The sequence below is a fragment of the Falco cherrug genome, chromosome 7 (assembly GCF_023634085.1).
Source record: "Falco cherrug isolate bFalChe1 chromosome 7, bFalChe1.pri, whole genome shotgun sequence".
NCBI classification, from domain to species: domain Eukaryota; kingdom Metazoa; phylum Chordata; class Aves; order Falconiformes; family Falconidae; genus Falco; species Falco cherrug.
Genome location: NC_073703.1, coordinates 5,476,950 through 5,496,617, shown reverse-complemented (window position 1 = coordinate 5,496,617; position 19,668 = coordinate 5,476,950). Strand labels below are relative to the sequence as shown.

General features: G+C 41.3%; 1 long non-coding RNA gene across 1 annotated transcript in view; it reads left to right on the top strand.

Annotated features, from left to right (window-relative positions):
• Positions 1-6,254: 6,254 nt before the first annotated feature.
• Positions 6,255-19,668, top strand: part of LOC129736545 (uncharacterized) — a 143,890-nt gene continuing 130,476 nt past the window's right edge. Inside the window, exons 1-3 of the long non-coding RNA XR_008733300.1 lie at positions 6,255-6,317; positions 12,607-12,759; positions 13,930-14,059. This is a non-coding gene — a long non-coding RNA (uncharacterized LOC129736545). The remainder of the gene's footprint in view (positions 6,318-12,606; positions 12,760-13,929; positions 14,060-19,668) is intronic.

Here is a 19,668-nt window from a genome sequence, read left to right as displayed (position 1 = left end):
TATCCTAGATTTTGGTTACTGTCGGTTGTTACAGCTCTTGCATTACAAAAGAGAACTTTTGGATGGTGAATTCCGGTGGTCACTGTGTGGAACACTGTCTTGTCCTTTCTCTCAAGATTTGAAGAAGTAGGTCAGTCAGGCTGAAATATGTCTTGGGAATGAAGATGAAACCATTTGGGTGTATATCACTCAGGATGGTCCATGTCCTGCATGCATAGGCAGCGAGCTTCCTGCAGCTCTCAGTGAACAGGGATGCTGGAATCAGAATGGAAAAGGCACCTAGATCTGCACTCGGCAGAGGTAGGAGTGTGGATCTCTTACAAAATATTTGGTGATGCTGTGGATACTGAAAGCGCAGGAAGACGCTATAGCCCCTTGCCTTCCCAGTGCCTGAAGGAGAACCCTAGGCCTTCCCTGCTCCCCTTGCTGCCCAGTACGTAAATAGGCTTTGACCCAGGGCTGAGAAAAGAGCTTGTTCTGCATGAGAATTAGCGTTCAGTCATCAGAGGTGAGCTGCTGCTTGTTCTTTGTTTCCAGATTTGAACATATGGTAGTGTATATCATGAGTTCTTTCATCCCAGGATGATCTGTGGCAACTGGGGAGGGTTAAAAGGAGGCATAGCTGTCAGGGACAGAGGCACCAAAGCATTCAACACGTCAGGAGTTGTGTTGTGAAAAGCTCTCTCGAGGCAATGGCAGGCTTTCAGGTAACCACAAAATGAGCTCTGAAACCAGCCCTTAGACAAGGGCAGAGGTAATCCACAAATGTGGCGCTAGTGGAGTACACAGACAATCTAATTTTCTCTGGTTCCTTCTATGGTGGGTGGAGCAAGTGGATGTTTTCCAGATGTTTGGAGAGATGTATTTCTGAAATCGTTTTGTAGGAAAACAAACTACCACATGAAAGGATGCCAGTGCCAGGAAAGTGAAGGAGAATGGCATGCATTAACAGTGTTTAATCCTTCCTTTTTTCGTTCTTGCATTCTGAGAAGTGGAAGCTTGTGCTGATCAGGAAAGCTCTTCTGTACTAAACCTGTAGCTTTACATGTCATCTTCTAGTGAATTTTCATCAGGTGGATTTAAGTAGGTTGTGCACAAGCAGTCCTAATACAGCCTCCAGGCATCTTCACTGTTGGGGATGCCACAGAGACAGCTGAATTGGGAATATGTATGTGTTTTATTTCTTTTTTAAAGCTTGATCCCCAGAGCATCTCCAGCAGAAGTCTCCCATGATGAGAATGATATGAAGCAGTGTGGGAGATGGAAGGCCATTAGACAGCCAGAGTTACAACAAGTCTGATGACAGCATTTTTGAGCAGCAGTTGTATTTAGACAGAAGAAAAAACAAGGGAGCAAAAGTGATTTGATGCAGTTCTGTGGAAAGAGACATTTTTGCTGCTTGCATAAATTTCAGGAGATCTAAGCTTCTTCCAGCTCTGAAGGACTCTACAGCCCATCTAGCTGTGGTGGAAATTAGGCTGGCCTTTGGGTCAGATTATGTGTGGATCGTATGTGAAGGGCATTTGCTCTGGAACACATTAAACCAATGTGGTCATCAGCTGAAAATGAGCAGTTCCGTGAGAGTCAGAAACCCCAGGCTGTTTCCTGCCTTTTGCCTGGGTAATTCAGCGGTTTCGGGGGTTTCCGTGTGTGTGTGTCTTTCAGCATTTTACAATGAAGATCCCTTTCAGTCAGGGCTTTTCTGAAAGTAATTTGGCAAAGTTTAGCTATGTGCTTCTTGCCTGAGAGCTCAGGTTCTGAGCACACGTGCTTAGCTCTGTCTGTCATCAGCAACCACTTTAACCTAAGGTGAGGATACAGGCTCTGAAAACCCCCCCAAGCTATATTTGTTAAAGCAAGATGGTGAAAGGTGAGGGAGGCAGATTACAATGCGTGGAATGAAACCCAAAGGAATAAATGCACCTTCAACTTCTGCTGTGGTTTTACGAAACCTTGAGAGTCGACTTCATAATTACCTGCTCAGCAATATATGCTGATATGCTGCCCTTTACTTCCGGTCACTGGGAGCTTAACCAGAGCTACCTGTCCAGGAGCAATCTCTTCAAGGAAGTACAGCAAGACTCACAGAAGCAATTCCAGAAATTATTTTGGTAGGGCAGTGCAGCGATGTTAGTCACTAGTCTGTTATCCCGGTAAACCATCCCTATTCCAGCAGCCCCTGCACTGGGTGAGGGTTATCACACCTTCCTTCTCAACAGCTGCCATGCTTTGCCAGGTAACACCTTCCCTTTGATCCACTGGTATCGGGGCATCTGTAATCTCAACCCAGCTCAGTTCAGAGTAGGCTGGTAAGCTTGGAGTGCTTCTCAACCTCTGTTGCTGTGACCTGCATTTAGGGCACCGTTACATGCAGAGCTTTGTTTGTAAATCTGTCTGGTGAGGTCTGGAAGATGGGCAGAAGGCCTGATGAGGAGCCTTATAGACATGGTAACCTGTTCACCTGCATCAGCAACGTCCACAACAGAACAATCAGCCCCATGTAAACACATCCAACTCCCTTTGCAATCATATCTTGCTCTCTGAAAATACTCCTACATAATCATTTTAGTGATACTCTTGCAGTTCATGAGCATTAAACAGATGCCAGAACATTACCCTGGCTGGAAAGGAAGGGTGTTTGGGGGAACATGAAGCATAAATCCAGGGTAAGAACTGAGAAAGTCCAGTCCCTGCAGTCACAGGTCACTATGTCCTCTCATCTGCTCTGTGAGTTTATAAACAAGCATTTTAAAACACAGTAACATTTTTGTGTGGTTTGTGTTTCTCCCATCCTGTTGGAAGGCTGTGCCAGAATCTTTCTGCACCTTTTTCTAATTTCTAGCAGAAATTTATTAATGACTGGCTTATGTCCACTGCTTGTTGTGCAAATGTTTTCCTTCAGATTAGATGGCTTTTCTTCCTGCTGTTTGCCCTTCTGATTTATTTACAGAGAGCCTTGTGTACCTCCTCTCAGCCTCACTTCTGCTGCCTCTTAAAAGGTGCATCTTTGCAGTGCCTGGGAGAGCAGTGCAGAGACTTCTGAGCTACTGATTCCAGATGATGTGGAATGGCCTTTGTGTGGGCTTTGCAGCCAGGTTCAAAAAAGCTGTCCATGCTGTGATGCTTCGTAGCTTGGGTTTGTGTCCAGAAGGATTACAGGTGTGTTCCCATCTGTCCCAGACCCAGCCAGCTTAAGTGAGTAGAAGATGAAAATGTTGAAGCCATATCCTGAATCTCCTCCTACGATATTACCTCTCTGACTTGGCCAGGGTGTCTCAAAGCTTTGAAGCAAATGATCACCAACCCCCTGCTGCCTTTCTGAGACTGCAGGCTGTTTAGCGACATGAAACAGTCATATGTGATCATACCGAAATTGTTCATTCATCTCCTAGACTTCAGCAAACTAGCAACTACTTGGTGTGATGTAAAACATGGAAGTTATTAAAGTGAAATAACATATCTTTCCATTCTGAAATTTACTAACCATATGGGAAGTTTCCAGGAATAACTCATACATATCAATTTAGTGCTTGCCAGGAAGACCGTTTCAGAAATTTGTAGGCCAGTACAGTGGTTACCCTGTCCTGTATCACATGGAAAGATTTTCCTTGTGTCCTTTATAAGCACTTGACACTGAGAACAGTGTGCTCACAGCAACAATTACATGTTAATGTAGGTTAATAGAAGTTCATGTGTTTGAGTCTTGAAATGCTTAGCACTCCTTTTCTGTGTTGCTTGACAGCTTTATTACTGCAAATTCTAGGAGAAGCCAGTTCAATATGCTGAACACTATCAAAAGATTTTTCTTTATGGTCTTAAGAGGGCTTATCTGTAATTCCAGGCTGCACAGTCTTTGAAAACTATAATGTTACAGACAGTGATTTTTTTTTTTTCATTTTTTTTAACACATGTTTTATTTTTAAAAAAAAATCATTCTGAGACAGAATGGGGTCACTGTTAACTCTTTTTTTTCCCTCTACGCTCTTTTAGGGAAGCTGCAGCTTTGACACAGTCGCTTTGTTTTGTCAGTCTCCAGCAATTTCATTCAATTATTTCATTTGAACAATTGCCTCAAGAGTGCAAAGAATTGAAATATTTAATTGTGAAATTTCTAAAATGAAACTGCAATTTGTGTTAGCAATTTGTTTTGAATTTTTTAACACTTCAAAACCAAAATGAAACACTTCAGAAGGACTCAAACCAAAACCAGCATAATGAAGACTGCTTTTTTCCTTCAAGTTTTACTTTTTGATGAATTAAAAATATTACTTTTACCTGAACTGACTATGCCCTTCTAATCCACAACAACCAATTAGTAAGAAAAATCTGCTGGTCACCTAGCACTGCTCCTGGGCTGTGGGTCTGAGCCAGCCAGGGCAGATTTGTCTGCAGCATGACCTGGCCCACAGGCTTGTGATCACCTACAAGCCTTTATCCCAGCTCATGTAAACTTGCTGGGATGCACGTTTCCCTTTGAGCTGCAGATTCACTGAGGGCAACAGCCATGTGCTGAGCTCTAAATACAGTTGACAGATCCTCAGCTGACATAAATTGTCATAAGTCTGTTCAAGCCAGTGACATGTGATCCACATTAGCTGTCAGCTAGGTAAGAGCTAAAGGCATCACTGAGATGTCATTGCTCCCTTTGGGAGGGCTGAGGGAGAACTGGAGAAGTTTGACTGTCATTCCTTCTGCCAAGCGCAGTTCCTAGCTGGCCAGTACTGCATCAATCTGAAGATGGCTCAGTCACCTTTTATTGTTACTTTTGTAATTTGCTAGTTCTAACTGAGGATTTGCAGTAACGCTGCTATCATGAAACACTTCATTTTAATTTCTTATCCTCTTCCAGTCTGTCCATCCTGCTTCCATCGTGCTCCCCTCTGGAGCTGGAAATAAATGGGATGCATTTGCACTCCTTTGATAGGAAGGAGAACCCATGTCAGGGATGGGACTCTGCTCTGGAACATGCTGTCTGGCTGGCAGGAAAGGAGTGATCCCTGCCCAAAGGCCATCCCTTCCCTTAAACCATCCACTTAGGAAAGGTGTGAAGTGGACTGAACCCAGTGGGGCTTAAGCATATGCCCATATTTTACTCTGCCCTCTGAATAGCCACCAACTTAAGCATCTGCTCAGCTCACTTGTTAGGACATGGTAAGGTGACCACGCATCGAAGCACTCTGCAGGAACACACATTTCAATTGCCACTTTGAGAAAAAACTGTCTGCGGCATTGTCGACAATCAAAGGGATGCCTGATGCAGCATCAAGCTGCAAATTATGAGTCAGGCTGTGTGTGAGCAATAAAACACCCTTCCCTGGTGCACAGGAGTTGTCAAAAATTCCCAGTAGCAAAGAGGAGCTGCAGGAAAGTCTGGCATGCCAGACCCAGTCTTTGATCTGGCCTGAGCTATAACAAGGGCTAGACCTGCGTGTTATTTGTCTAATGCTTTTGCCTTCATCTGCAAGGCTTGAAACCTGTTTTTGAGAATGATGCTGTCATTACAAAATGTGAGCACATGTTGCAAAGGAGATTTTTGATCTCTGAATTTTTTTGAAAGCTTCTTCCTCTTTTTTCTTTGAAAAACTGAAGTGCTCAGCTTTTCACTTGAATTTCTCTTCTTTCCCATCCTTCTTTTTGTCCTCTTCAGTTTTACCCATCAATATCTAACAGATAAATTTAGTGCACAGTGATGCCTAACAGGCAGATCGGCAACTCCACACTACGTGTCCCCACCGCAGGGTCCTGCCGCTGCTGCTCAGCAGGTCTCAGGGGAGCTCACTGAATGAGTCACGTCAACAGGTTGTGCTGAAACATTTCTCCATCTCAGTGACTTTTTCACTCATAAGACAAGGCAACTGCTAGAGGGGATCAATCCACATTAGATGTTAACAACTCATTGTATGTACACAAGCTTTTTTAAAATGTAAGGTATATTTGCCCTTGCTGCAATATTAGGACTGCTCATCCCTGTTCTATGGCCACAGCTCGCTCTATGCTGAAGCACAGATATGTCACCAATTACCTGCAGCACTATTTGGCACTTGAACTGCATCATGAATCTCAGCATTGCTTTTTTATGCTTTTAAAGTTCTACTCAGATTTCATCCCTAGAAGAACAAAGACTGTATGTTATGTATAGCTGCAAAAATCTCTTAAGTAGAATAGGAAAACCATTCAATTGAATACTGATACAACTGGGATGTATAAAGAAGCTATAGTTGTAAATGTATTTATAGGTAACCATGTTTCTCTTAACAGGCACTGGAAATGTTTGGAGATTACTGTGGGCAACTTGATTCAGGGCTGTCTGGAAAAAGGTAACTTGGAAGCTCTGTGTTCTCACCATCTGAAAATTTAAAAAATCTCCAAGTATCCAAGCTGAGCACTTGGTAACTGAAACATTAGAAATCAAGTAGTTGCTGTAAAAATGTAGGGTTTGGTTTTACAAAATGGCTGTGCTGAGCTCAGAGTGGCTGCTCAAAAGCGTGAGATAAGCAGGAGAAATAAAAGGTTGCAAAACTGACTGTAAATTTTAATGCTTAATCTAGTTTCAAGGAATACTTTAGATTATTGTAATGTTAATGGGGGAAAATGCATTTCTGCTTTACATGTAGTACATATGGAGTCCAGCTCATAGGCAGGGAAGGAGGAACTGTTTGAGCCAGGAAATCTATAGAAACTTTTTTTTTATTTCTGTTCACACACAGTTAAAACTGTCTGTAAGGCAGTGGCTCCCGCTGGGAGATTCACGCTGTGGAGAGGGGGGCAGTGGGAGGAAGATGGTGGGGAGAACGTACTGTTCTTTCTACTAGTGCTTTGTTTCTGTAGTCCAAAAAAGTGCAACATGACCTTAAGTATATGAACGGGCAGTTTCTACATCTTTTGTAAATTACAGAACTGAGAGTATGAAATCCTTTGTGTATTCATCTCTTTTTTTAGATTTGGTGAACTAAGAAGCTCTTTGCAGAGAGGTGCTGAGTGCATTGTCCCCTCCCAAGTCCAGGGTCTGCATGTGTCTCAGCTATATTCCAAATCCATCATAGCCTTGGAATACATGTAAATCTTTTAAAAATAACTCTCTGAGCTTCTTATTTTCTTCCTCTTCCAAAAGCACAGGCATCAGTACTTACTGAGATCAGAGTTGTAGCCAAATAGGTATGGTCTATACCATGAGCAAGCTATGCTTTTGAGATATGATGTTCCCAGAAATGGTAGTAGACTTTTCAAAATTAAAAACCTCTGGTCATTTTCTTTTTATTTATGCTCCTCTGTTAACAAATGCCTTATTTGATTACTTTAAAATGTTATGTTTCTGGAACAAAAATAGAATACCAGCTTTTAATTCTGCCTTTTAATTCTGTGTGCCTTATTATTTCAGCTTATGAGAAGGCTGAGAGGGGTTATTTTTCTACAAAGACTGGATTGTTTTAAGATCATTGTAAAGCCAAATGTTTAAATACTGACCATTTTAACTTCTAGTGCTCTGCAGTAATTGGTAGAAAGCTTGAATCTTTTTCTACGACTTCTTGAAAAGTCCTTAGTTGCTGGAAAAGTTTTATGTCAAAATCGTGGCTAACTGTTGGAACAGTGTACAAGACCCTGGTGGAAACATCTTGCATTCTAGGATTTCTCTGACTTGGGGTGTTGCTTTTTAGCTAGACTGACTTTCCTGATAATTAAATGAAAATGAAAGCTATAGACAATTGACTTGCCATGAAGCCACACAGAAGTAGGATTCAGGATCTGGATATATTTTGGCTAACAGCTGTTTTACATGGCTAATACAAAGGATAGGAAGAAGGGGAATAGACGTCAAGCATTTGTACAGAATGGCCTGAAGAGTGCCTTAGATCTGAATATGTCTATGAATTTGGGGAAAAGGTAATTCTCCACCTGAAGTTCATGGCTGGCATTTTCTTTAAATACAGGAGGTTCTGCCCATGCTTTGCATGTGATCAATTGTCATGTTGTTGGTTAACTGGGACCCTAATCTGGCACCAAAATTTTCTCTTAACCAAAAAATTGCTCTGAGCTCTTCTATGGATCTGGAGTTGTCTAAAAGGAACTTTATCACAAGGGTCAGGTCTAACAGTTTTTTCCGTTTACCCATTTCTGAACTGTACTATGGAGTAAAATCAGATTCTCTGTGAAGTCTAGTTATTAGTATACGCTGCATTCTAGTTTTGCATGCTGCTTCCAGATCTTCAGCTTGTCCTGAAAATTAAGGAGCTGTTTTGTTTGTTTGTTTTTATTATTAAGTATTTTTATAGTTAATTGAAAAGCATGAAACAAGGAATGAATTGCAAGTATACATCAGAGGGGACAGGAGTGGTAATTTTTTCTGTGTGCTGAAAACAGTTAGAAACCTTTGAAAATTTTTGTCCAGAGCTTTTAATTGGTATTTAAATGTTTATCACTACTTTAGTGATAATTACTGTCTAAATTTGTCAGCTCATATGGTGTAGCTGCAGCTTCTTAGATCAGAAATACGTTCTGTTTTCTATCCAGCTGGTTTCCTGTAAAGTGCTGAATTATTCTAGCTTTTATGGGTCATTGTTAAAAATGGCAGGAAGGGTCATTGTTAAAAATGTTTTCAGAACTTTGATAACCATTTTATCAACTGATTCACATGTTTAATCAGTTAATAGGTTTTCCTTTTCAGTGCATGGGAATTTCTTTGTTTATCTTAACTGAGTAACTGTTTCTACAGTGGAAAGAACTGTAGTTGACTGATAATCTTTTCAAATATGTGGAGTTTGCTCTTGTGTTGCAATTTACATGGCCATATCTTGTACTCTTACTCGTAAGTCTGTATTTATAGGGAATAGTCCCTATTGCGAGGGTTTGCATGTGAATGAAACCCCCAGATGATCCAGTGTTCTGAGTGTGCAGAGCATGGAGCCATAGTTATTAGGCAGTTTATTATAAGGCTTTTAAAGGCATTTGGGTATTTTAGAAAGATGGACAGGTGATTTTGAGAATTCTACTGGGTGGTGAAGTGCCGCAGTTTCTCTAATACATGGTCAAGAGTTTCTTAACAGGATATTTTATCAGTAGAAATGGCAATGTGTCAAAAAGTACATGTTTAGCATGAAACATCTCCAAAGGCTGAAATCCCCTGCCTCTCTGGTGACCTGTTCTAGGGCTGCACCACGTTTCTTCTGTAAAAGTTTTTCATAATTTCTGATCTGAACCTGCCAAGATGCAGTTTTTGATATTGCCCCTCGTTACATCATCTGTCTCAGATGTTTAGCTTTCTTGTCAGTGTGATTTCCATTTAAGTAAGGGAATTCAGTGTAGGCTGCTTCCCTGCAGGCTACTGTTAGATAGCCTGTCACTAGATCTCCATCTTTTCATCAGACCAAACGGGCCAGGGCCGTGCTACAGATGAAGCCCAGTACGCACTTTGCCTTCCTTGCTGAAAGCACACTGTTGGCTCATACTCAACTTGAAGATAGGGTTGTTCTTTTTCTGCCATTCCCGTTGTAATAAGGCCAGTCTGCTTACTGTGTTTATAAACAAACTTCATGCCAAGCAGAACTGTAAACTTTATTTTGCTTTTTTTGAAATAAATTCAGTGATGTTTGCTTTCTATGTAAAGAGCGACTTGGCATGAAATAATACACAATAATAAAGTTGCAAAATTTGAGTTTACATAACATTTATCTGCCTTGAAATTGCAGATACTTACAGAGCGCTGCAACACTCAGTTGGGTTTGTAAAAGAACCATATTCGTGCAATCACAACAGCTTCTGCGAATTGGCATCGTGTTTCCACATGTGAGAAACAGTTAGCAGCTTGTTTTATGTGATCTGGTTTCTTTCTAGATATGTTCATTCTAGTTGCTGCATGAAGGAAATGTGTTTAGATGAATGCAACTTGTAAGTAAAAACCCAGGTTACACTGGAAACCCAGAGATGGGAGTTTCTTTGGTATGCCTTGGACTGGGAAAGGCACAGGCATGTTAGTAGAAGGTCAGCCCAGCTTGACGGACCTGATTTCACACATTGTGGCTCACGTCTCAACTATAAAGACATTTCTCACTTTCTCCTATGACTGGCACAGAGGTGAAATGGAGCACATTCTGTCTTCTTGAGAGAGCACTGGGGACTATTGATGGAGAGGCATGGTTCAAAAACGCAACTGGGCTTGGTTATGCACCATGAAAAAAGTGTACCTGGAGCCTGCCATTTCAGGTTTGTATTAAGCCAGGGCAGGAGTGTATTACTACCTGAAATGATCCACTGCTTTGCCAGCTGGTGTGACAGAGAATGAGCAGGGAGGGGGCTGCAGGGATTAATTTTTTCCTCTGGCCACCAAAAAAGCAGGAGGTGATGGGAGAGGAGCAATAGGATCTTATGGATGTAGGTGAGAAGAAAGCAGAAGATTGGGTTAAGCCACTTGTAAAACTTGTGTTGAGTCAGACACTTTCATATGGAGCATTAATTCAGTGTTTCACTTGATAAAGCAGAACTTTCTAACTTCTTGAGACTTGAGCAGGTGCTAGCCTTTGAGAAGCATTGCTCCATATTTGCCTGTGGGTATTGAAAAACAGTGATACCAGTCCTGCTCACAGTGTTGGAGTATTTCCCTGTTTTAAAAAATATCTTATCAACAAAGATGCTTGTTTTAAAAATACTGCTGTGAAATACAGTGAAGATGAAGGTAGTGGGGGTTTTTGTTGTCAATTTTCTGTTCTAGTCTACTAAAAAGGCCTCTTTGTTGGAGAGTCAGAAGAAAATAAGATCTTTCAGTTTGTTGCTGAAGCTTTCTGAAGTTTAAAACCAATTCATTAGGTACAACGTAGGTGTAGAGTGTAGGCAGTTATTAGGATTTCAACAGCAAATAATGCAGCCCATGAAACATTAGACTTATTTCCTTCTCATTTAAAACATTGTAATGCGTTTTACCCCAGCTAAATGTGCTCTTGAGCTTTTATGTCAAAGTGAATCATGATCTAATGCTCACCAGATTAAATCTAAACGTTGCAGTATTTCCTTTCTAATTCTGGCTCTTCCCACTATGATAATATTATTTATCTAGTCAGTTATGTGCAAGTGTGAATGAGAAGATGTAATTTTTATATGTATGCAAACACCCATAGAAGTGTTGCCGAAGGAAACGGCGCTCCAGTTGTGCTCTGCAGAGCTTGCCTTTAACTGCCACCCGTCTTTTTTAGATGCATAAAGAAAAAAGCTAAGTTGATAATTAGGTAAAAAGCATAATGAGATCCATGTCTATAAGGCCAGCGTGGCCCGAAAGACTTTCATTTGTGTGAATTTCTGGTACAAATGTTAAAGATCCCGGCTACTTAATTGGTTGCTAAGCTACACGGGGAGAACATTTGGGTTAATGACCGCTGGGCCCAAAGCCGCCTGCTCAGCCGAGCGGGCCCTGAGTGGAAGGGACAGGCCTGGCCGGGCTGTCAGGAGCCGGCTCACACTGGCGGCCACCTGCGCTGCGGGGTTATTAGAACATTTCATGTCAAAGTGTTTGTGGCGTTGGAGCAAACAGGCCCAATTAACAGGCCTGAAAGCCCCTCTCCAGCCAGCCATCACTAACACTCCAGATAAAATTTGACATCTTCCCCCTGCCTCCCCCTGCCCCAAACTCCAATTAATTTAAATGGTTTTACTGAGGGACCGTGGCACTGCTGAAAAGGCAGAGGACTTTGCTTGGGTAATCAGCTTAAATACCCGTCCGTTTCCTGCCCTTGCTGCTCCAAACTTCCCATTTGGGAGACATAAATACTGTTTTTATTTTAAAATAATTTTTATCTCCAATTTCCTCCAGTTTTTCTGATGTGCCTTGTACAAGACTCCATTTCAAAGAGCAGGATGGTAAAGCCTGTAAACTGGATGCAGACAGGAACCTTTAAGTTCAATGTTGATTGCCTTTATTTGAAGGAAGGGGTAATGAGGGGTTTCCCTTGGAAAAAGTACATCTTCTCTGACAGTCAGAAACTGGTGATAATTAGGAATAAATCTGCAGTTTCATTTATTTTTATACTTCTTGTCTAAATAATCATTTTGCATCTCCAGCTGCAGCAGCAGATCAATTTAATTTTTTTTAAGTTTAAAAAAAGGTAACAGCTTTTTGTGTACATTTTGTTAAGTATATTCATTTGAAGACATGCCAAGGTCTGTGCCATTTGTAAGATAAGCTCCAAAATACCAGTATTACAAGACCATGTATAGGTAGAAGTTGTTACAGAAGTATCTGTGAATTCAGTTGGAATACGTACCTCAGCTTCGGCTGGTATTGAATTCTTCACTGTCATTACTCGAGGGAATTGCTATCAAGTGGGAGAGTGCTTCATGGGGTCAGGGTCTTTAGTCAGGTGAAAGACTTGAGTGAATTTTAGGAGGGTGAGTAATCTGTGGAAACATTCCTATGCTTCAGATTATGCATGCACACAATTTTATTCCTGTATTCACCAAGAATTTCTTGTCCATCATACCCCCCTTCTTAAACTGGTGGGAAAATTCTGTTTTCTAGCAGGAGAGCTTGGGATCAAAGAAATATCCTACTCTTGAGAATGTTTGTTTCTTTTAGATGACCAGTATTTCTCTAACTTAACATTCTCTCTTTTTCTTAACAAGCAGTAGTGGTTGGCCTAGAAGACAAACTGCCTTCCAACCGCAATCCCTTACCATGGCTGATGCAGTGTGCTTGGTAAGCGGGTGCATGGTGACCTCCGGAGATAGCAGCCAGCAGCAAAACCACAGCTGGACCTGCAGTGATCCAGCACAACAAAAGTGAGTATATCATCCTCTTCCCAGCTGACACGCCGTTCTCAGAAATTCCCTCCCAACCATTTTAGGGGTCTGTATAAAACTGTAACATATTTTTATACTAAAGGCTGTAAGTGACACTATGCAGTAGTGAGAAAATTGTTCTTGGACACTGTGCAGATTTCTGGAGGCAGGTACATGTCACACACTAGAAGAGGTTCATCCTCTCCTTAGAGCTGAAGTTAGGAACTGTGTGGTTGGTTGGGGATTTGCATGCTTACATGTGAAGTTTGCAGATGTAAGTGTGCACCTGCACACAGTGTGTGTTTGGCAATCTGTGTTCAAGATCTAACTGAAATCTCCTAAGACGTATTCAGAAGCTACTCTGATATTAAGGAGAGGTGGCCTATAGGAAAACCAAGCTTTTTATCCCCATTGTAATGGATCAATCTTTGTTTCAAAAGGAAGGGGCTGGGTGGTCTTGCTATTAATCATACTACTTGATTGGAAATATTGGGTTCCACATCCAGAGTTTTCCTATGTGTTTTGGAATCACAGCGTCTGGACTCAGCTCAGCTCCTACAAGGGCACTAAAATAAATTGGCAGACATTTGCAAGACTATTGCATACAGCACTTCCAAAACTAAGCTTAGGCAGCTAAATGGCAGTCAAGCTTTCTTAAACATTAACATGTTAACAGTAGTGGTCCGAGCGTGATTTTCTCTGGGGGAGAAGATACTGTATTCTTCACCTCATGCCAGCAAAGCCAGTATTCACTTCCATCTACCCCAACCAGAAATGGATAATATCTTTTCCTGACCGGATTTAATGGTAGAGACATACTCTGTTCCCAAGTGTTTGATAATTGGAACAATTACTTTTTTTATATTTTATTGATGTCAGTTTACACATTTGCTAGCATTTCTTTTTTTAAATGTTATCCTACTGTGCTGCTATTTCTCCAGTGCTGTTTTTCTAGCGTTGTTTAATGATGAATCATGAACATTAACTTTATATATGTGTAATGCTTTATATATATACATGTATATTTATATAAAAATCTGGGTGGTGGCAGGGAGAGACTTATTCTGTCTGCTCCATCTTTTGTTTTGATCTAGTTGCTATAGAAATACTAAGATCAATTTTGACAGAATAAAATACTACAAATTACATTGTCGGATTACCTCATTACAGAGGGCTGGCACTTTGGATTGCAACATTACTGAAACGAAAAGCGTGAACGCTACAGGAATTTCTGCTCTCTGGAAAAATGTTATTTTTGGATTCTTCAGGAAGGCGTGCATATAAAACCACTGGTTCCCTGGTGAGTGACTGGTCCCTGAGACCGGCAGAACTTTCATCTTAATTTTTGGTTGTGGTAGGTGATGTCATATTTGGCCATACATGTACTATAAGCTGCAACTGGCATCTCACTGACAAAGACCCTCATGTTTTTTCTGTTAAACACTTAGGTAACTGAGTTCTTATAGCAAGACTGATGGAATGAGTCTTTTTTCGTCCTTTTTTGGTGTCATCTCCTACCTGTGTGCCTTTGTATTGATACTACTAACCTTGGTTTAGTGATTTTCCCTCCCTGATCAAGTAGAAGTACTGCACTATGCTTTATGGTCTCAAAACTGGCTAATGTTAGAAACAACTGCCCTTTAGTTCATTAGCAGTGAAGGGCGTGCTTTCAGAACGAGCAGCTTTGGGATGTCGTCTCCCTTGCAGTGAGAGGTCTCTGTGCTGCATGAAGATGGTCGTGAAACCTCAAGTTGCTGTGGGTTTCTTTTTCATGCTGATGTAGCTTACATACGTTTACATGTGGATACGGGCCTTGCTTGAAGAAGTTATGCAGTTTGAGTCAGGGAATTGTCTTGTGCTCTAACTACTGGTAGAACTTTATTGCTGTGTTAGTGAAAGACACGTTTAGTACTACATTTTATTTAGGAAACCATTTATACGTTGGTATTATTTGTATACAGGGAGACAGATCTGTGTGATTTGGCAAATGGTTTAGTCATTCTGTTTTTCTTCTAGTCAAGAATATTACTCTTGCTATATCTAATCTAGAGCTGTAAATTGCAGCGGAGGTACAAATCCAAAACAAACATTTTGAAGAATTTGAATGGAGTAGAGCCCCAATTTCCATTTCAGTACTCTCTCTGTTGTCCAATTTGTTAAACTCAAGTGGTCCCATGTGCGAGTAGCATGACTGCCAGAAGCGCTCTCCAGCCATCTGCTTTTTTGGTAACTCTTTGATTATTTCTTTGTCCGTTTTTCTATCCAAAATTAGAACTGGCAACTCGATTGGTTGATTAATACTGTATTTTTTGTAATTTAACATTTGCAGCTTATGGCTAGGAAATGGCAGCAAGGTAATAAAAAGCACAAGAAATAAACTCTCCTGCTGAAGTCCAACTGCACTATGGTGGAGCTTTTCTACCACGTTGTTTCAGCCTTTCAAGAGTAGCAAGAGAATTGAATAGGGAAAGTTTTACTGTTTGTAGGTAATGACAAACTGGAAGGAAGAGACATAGCAGCCTGCACTGACTTGACGAGCTGTCTTGGAAATGTGAAGAGCTGCCAGGCACTGATAGAAGCATTTGCGATAGACCCGAACTGAGAAGCTAGCACTGCATTTCAATCTGAACCAAACCATACAGTAGAGGAACAAAAGTTAATGAACCAGAAAGCTGGTTCAGAGCCCTGTAGGAGAGGTTCTGATCTGTGTCCTGCAAGTGAATGGGGCGTGTGTTCTGATGGCTTCAACTGAAGCTTAACTAGAGGTCCTGGGATTCTTCACCAAGAAGGGGTGAAGCCTTGTCCTGTAGTGGTATCTAGAGACAGGAGAGGGAGTCAGGGCTGAAGTGGATGCTGTGAGATGCTCTAGTACACCTAGGTGTACCAGCCTCTGACTGGCTATTCCTCCTGGTTCAGGTTATCAGAAGGAACCACTAGATCTTTTAGAGGCTGTGATTCATTTGGGCTGACTTGTAGAGTTTAATACATTGGTGGTGAAGGGAAAGCTGACTTTAAAGGAGGCAGCCTAGAGGACCCCTGCACTTCAGTGCATGTTGTGGGCAGAATCCTGGTATGTTTGTATGGCCTTAAGTTTTCAGCTTCAGTTCACAAGTGGCATCAGTTGACAGAAACTGAAAGGTTTTAGACACTTAAATGAAGAAATTCACCTGGACAAATGAATGCTGAAAGACAAGCAGAAGGTAAATGAGAACTCTAGATCATTGCCCTAGTATTTGCTGCATTTAACTACCTAATCCATGACATGGTGTTTCTGGATCTGAGCATGCTGGGTCTGTTCTGGATGGAAGCCAGAGAAGGTAGTAATGGATCTGCCCTGTAATGCAGACTTGGCCAGAGAGATTGCATGATAAATGAATAATAAGTTATTGTTTGGTGGTGGGTTTCTTCCCCCTTTTTAAATACATTGGTTCGGAATTTTGGTCTGATCAGCAGTGAAAGTGCAACAGGTTTGCAGGATAATGATTGAAGTCTCATGTGCCACATGCAGAGGTTTGGTATTTCCAGCAGCCACTTTGAACTGCAGTGCTGACAGGGGAGGAGAAAGAGAAGGGCTTGCTCTTTGGTGCAGGCTCACATTGTAAAATGTGCCATGTTCAGATATTACTGTGGGGGAGAACGTTGGTCTCCAAACACAACCTCAGTCCATGTGTTCATCCTTGTCATTTCTCTTACTGTGAAGACAAAGGGAAAGCGTTTCTTTCAGATCATAAAGGGCTCTGGAAACTTAACTGCCTTTGTGTTTCAAGAATTTCCCTGTGATTGTTTAGGAGACATTGGTTTTCATGGCAGTATCATGCAGAAAATCAGAAGTTCACAGAAGACTGGTGGTTTCAGGGATGCTGTGGAGGGTGGGCTGCTGTGACTTGGTATATCTGGCTGGTCTGCATCTCTTGACTTGCAGGCTGCTAATGGCTAGCAGTGCTCAGAGCTGTCAGAATGGAGAAAAGGCAGGCACTGTTTCCGAATATACAAATGTTCAACACATTAAAAATATTTTTGTTTTAAATTATACTGAAGGGGGGAGGGGGAGGGAAGAGGAAAAGGGAGTAATTTAGCAAGTGGAGATGTGGTGGGAGCCAGCCAGGCTAGGATTTGCTAATATCTGAACTAGGCTGTTGAAAAATGTTCTAAATCTGTCAGAAGGTCCTGAAGGCTTAACTCTGCCCAGTTTAAGTTAGTGGCGACAGGATTGGGCCCTCTATTACTTTTTTATGTGGTGTTATAAATTACTTTCCCATATTTCCAAAAACATTAATGAAGCTTTTCAAAGCACATTGTGAAATCATTGTATGTGTTACTGAAACTACTTATCCATATGCACAATACAAGGTTAATACAATATATGAGCTTTCTCCTTTTCTTTTGCTTTTGCAAACTAAAAATCTTTCCTCCTCTCCCCACTTTGATTTTTTCCAGGTAAAATGATGGCAGATGTACTCAGCTCAGTTTCATATAACATATTGCTTACTGGAAGAACAAATTTAGCTCTCTGCCTTTTTACTGTAAACTTAGTTTTGGTTTTTATGTATTTGTAATTTCCTTTAAACCATTTATAAACAGGTTAGAAATACCATTTCATGCCATCTGACTATTAATAATCAGAGCTTTTTATATGGGTTCTCTAGGAATCTGTCAAGCAGGAACACACTGTATGGTAAACAAACATCTCCAAACTCTTCCTGCTGCACAAATATTCATTGCATTGTTTTGTTATTCCTTAGAGCATTCTGCCTTTACTTGGGATGTTACAGTCAGGGGTTTAACTGCTAATTGTTATTTCCAGAATTTTATACCTTTAGGGTACAAAAAGAAGTAATTTTTGAAACAATTTTCATGTTGCATTAAAAAAAATAAAAATGCCATTGGAAAATTGTGAGAGTTGGGTTTTTGATGACAGAGCCAGGAGGCTGCTGACTGGTTTCCTGCTCATTTTAATGATTCACCATCACCGGACTTGATGACCTCCAGAGGTCCCTTTACACCTAAATAATTTTGTGATCCCACAAAACTGGAAGGTTCCCCTCGCTTTCTTCCTCATGTCCGACTGCACACCCCCACCACTTCCCTTGTGCTGTTCTGGCATTTGTACTCCTGTCTGAGCATATTCAACTCACTACACCTGCAGAAAACTAACCTTGGGGAAAAAAAAGAGGATTTCCTGTGTGGTTAGCAGGTCAAGTGTGCTCAGTGAAGGTCCTGTAAATGCTGAGACCAGCATAAAGGAGTGGGCAGGATGGTGTGATGGGGAGTGGTGTTGGAAAAGAGAAGGGAGAGAAGATTGTGGGACAGACCTTTTGACAGCATTGAGCTGTTGGACCATCTCAGCTGTGTTACTGTACTTACCTCCAAATGGGTTTGCTTATATCAGTGGTGGCTCACATCTCTTACTGTTCCCGCATAGGGATGTATGGACACAGAGACAGTCCTTTTCCAGGTCATGGTCTCCTCCCCAATTTCATTATTCAGTTCTAGCCTGATGTGAACATACCCATATATGACCTTGTTATCACAACAATAGAAAATGTGAACTTGTCTAGATTGGCTTGATCTGGCACAAGGAAGCAAGCAGCTATGCAAGGTGCTGTTCTGTGGTTTCTGTGGTTTCTGTGGTGAAGTTGGTTTAAGAAGTTTGTGGCTACTCATTCCCATCCTCGAGAACACTGCAATTTGCTGCTTGCTCGGGCTGCACCTTATCCCCTCCCTCTCATCAGTTCTGGTGCTGAAAAGACCCTGTGAACTGATTTACTTAGTCCTCCTAGTTAGTTTTTAGTCAGTGTAGTGAGTTGAATCAGTTCACTGCAGGGTCAGACAAGTACTGGAGCCAGCAGCACCGGAGGGATGGATGAGACCATGACTGAGGTGGCAACTGGCTGCTTGTTCAGCCTGTCTGGTTCAACTGCACCATCAGGTGTTTCACTGCCATTACTTGGAAACTGTTGTGTAGATAGATCACTAGATGCTCCCTGCTAAAAATAATTCCCTGCTCTCTTCTGAATACTTGTTTTAAACTGAGAGATTGGTAACTTTTGCAGTGCACTCTTTTACACCATTGCATGGTTGATAAATTGTAGTGAAAAGGCAGCCAAGGGCTGGTAATTTCTGGAAGTAGTGTGTTATAGGACTCTGCCACTGAAGTGATCCAGTCTGCCTCTGCATTTGCTGGTGATGGTACTGCTTCTTTCTGTATCTGTAAGAGTACAAGAGACTGTAAGAATACAAGGGAGGTTTTTTCTGAACCATTGCCTATAGACTTGACCATCCTCCAGTGGCTAAAAATGAAAAATTACCCACAGCATTAAGAAGATGAAAATTTGATGAATGCTAGTCCTGGCTGAAAACAGCCCCGTCATGTCCTTCTGTCTTTCCCGAGATGGACTGACTCTTATATTGTAAGGTGATGGAATAACCTAGAGAGATTTTTGCTGCATGGGTGGTAAGAAAGGGCAACTGGAGAAATAATGAAAAACACAGAGTTTTCTGTGTGGAGAGGCAGACCTTGGGAGGATTTGTGTGTACAAGTTACAGACTGTGAATTACTTTTCATTTTGGTGAGCAGTTGCTCACATGAGTATTCAATTAATTTCCAGTGGGATCTCATGGGGGTAGCCACTGACCACTAAAACTTAATGGCTTGCTATGTAGAGTGGACGCTTTCTGCTTTGAATTTGAATGTGGTAGTTTACTGGCAAAGTAGACTTCTCTTGTAAAGAAGAAATAGAGTTAACTTTTACAAATGTTCTACATAAATTCTGGTTTCTAATACTTTCTGCACGTATATAACAATTCAGAAACTAAACGTGAATCAAGAGACCCCTAACATCATTTTTGAGCTGTAATGTTGGTAATAGTGTATTTTCTGAACTCTAGCTTTGCCTGTTGAGAAGTAAG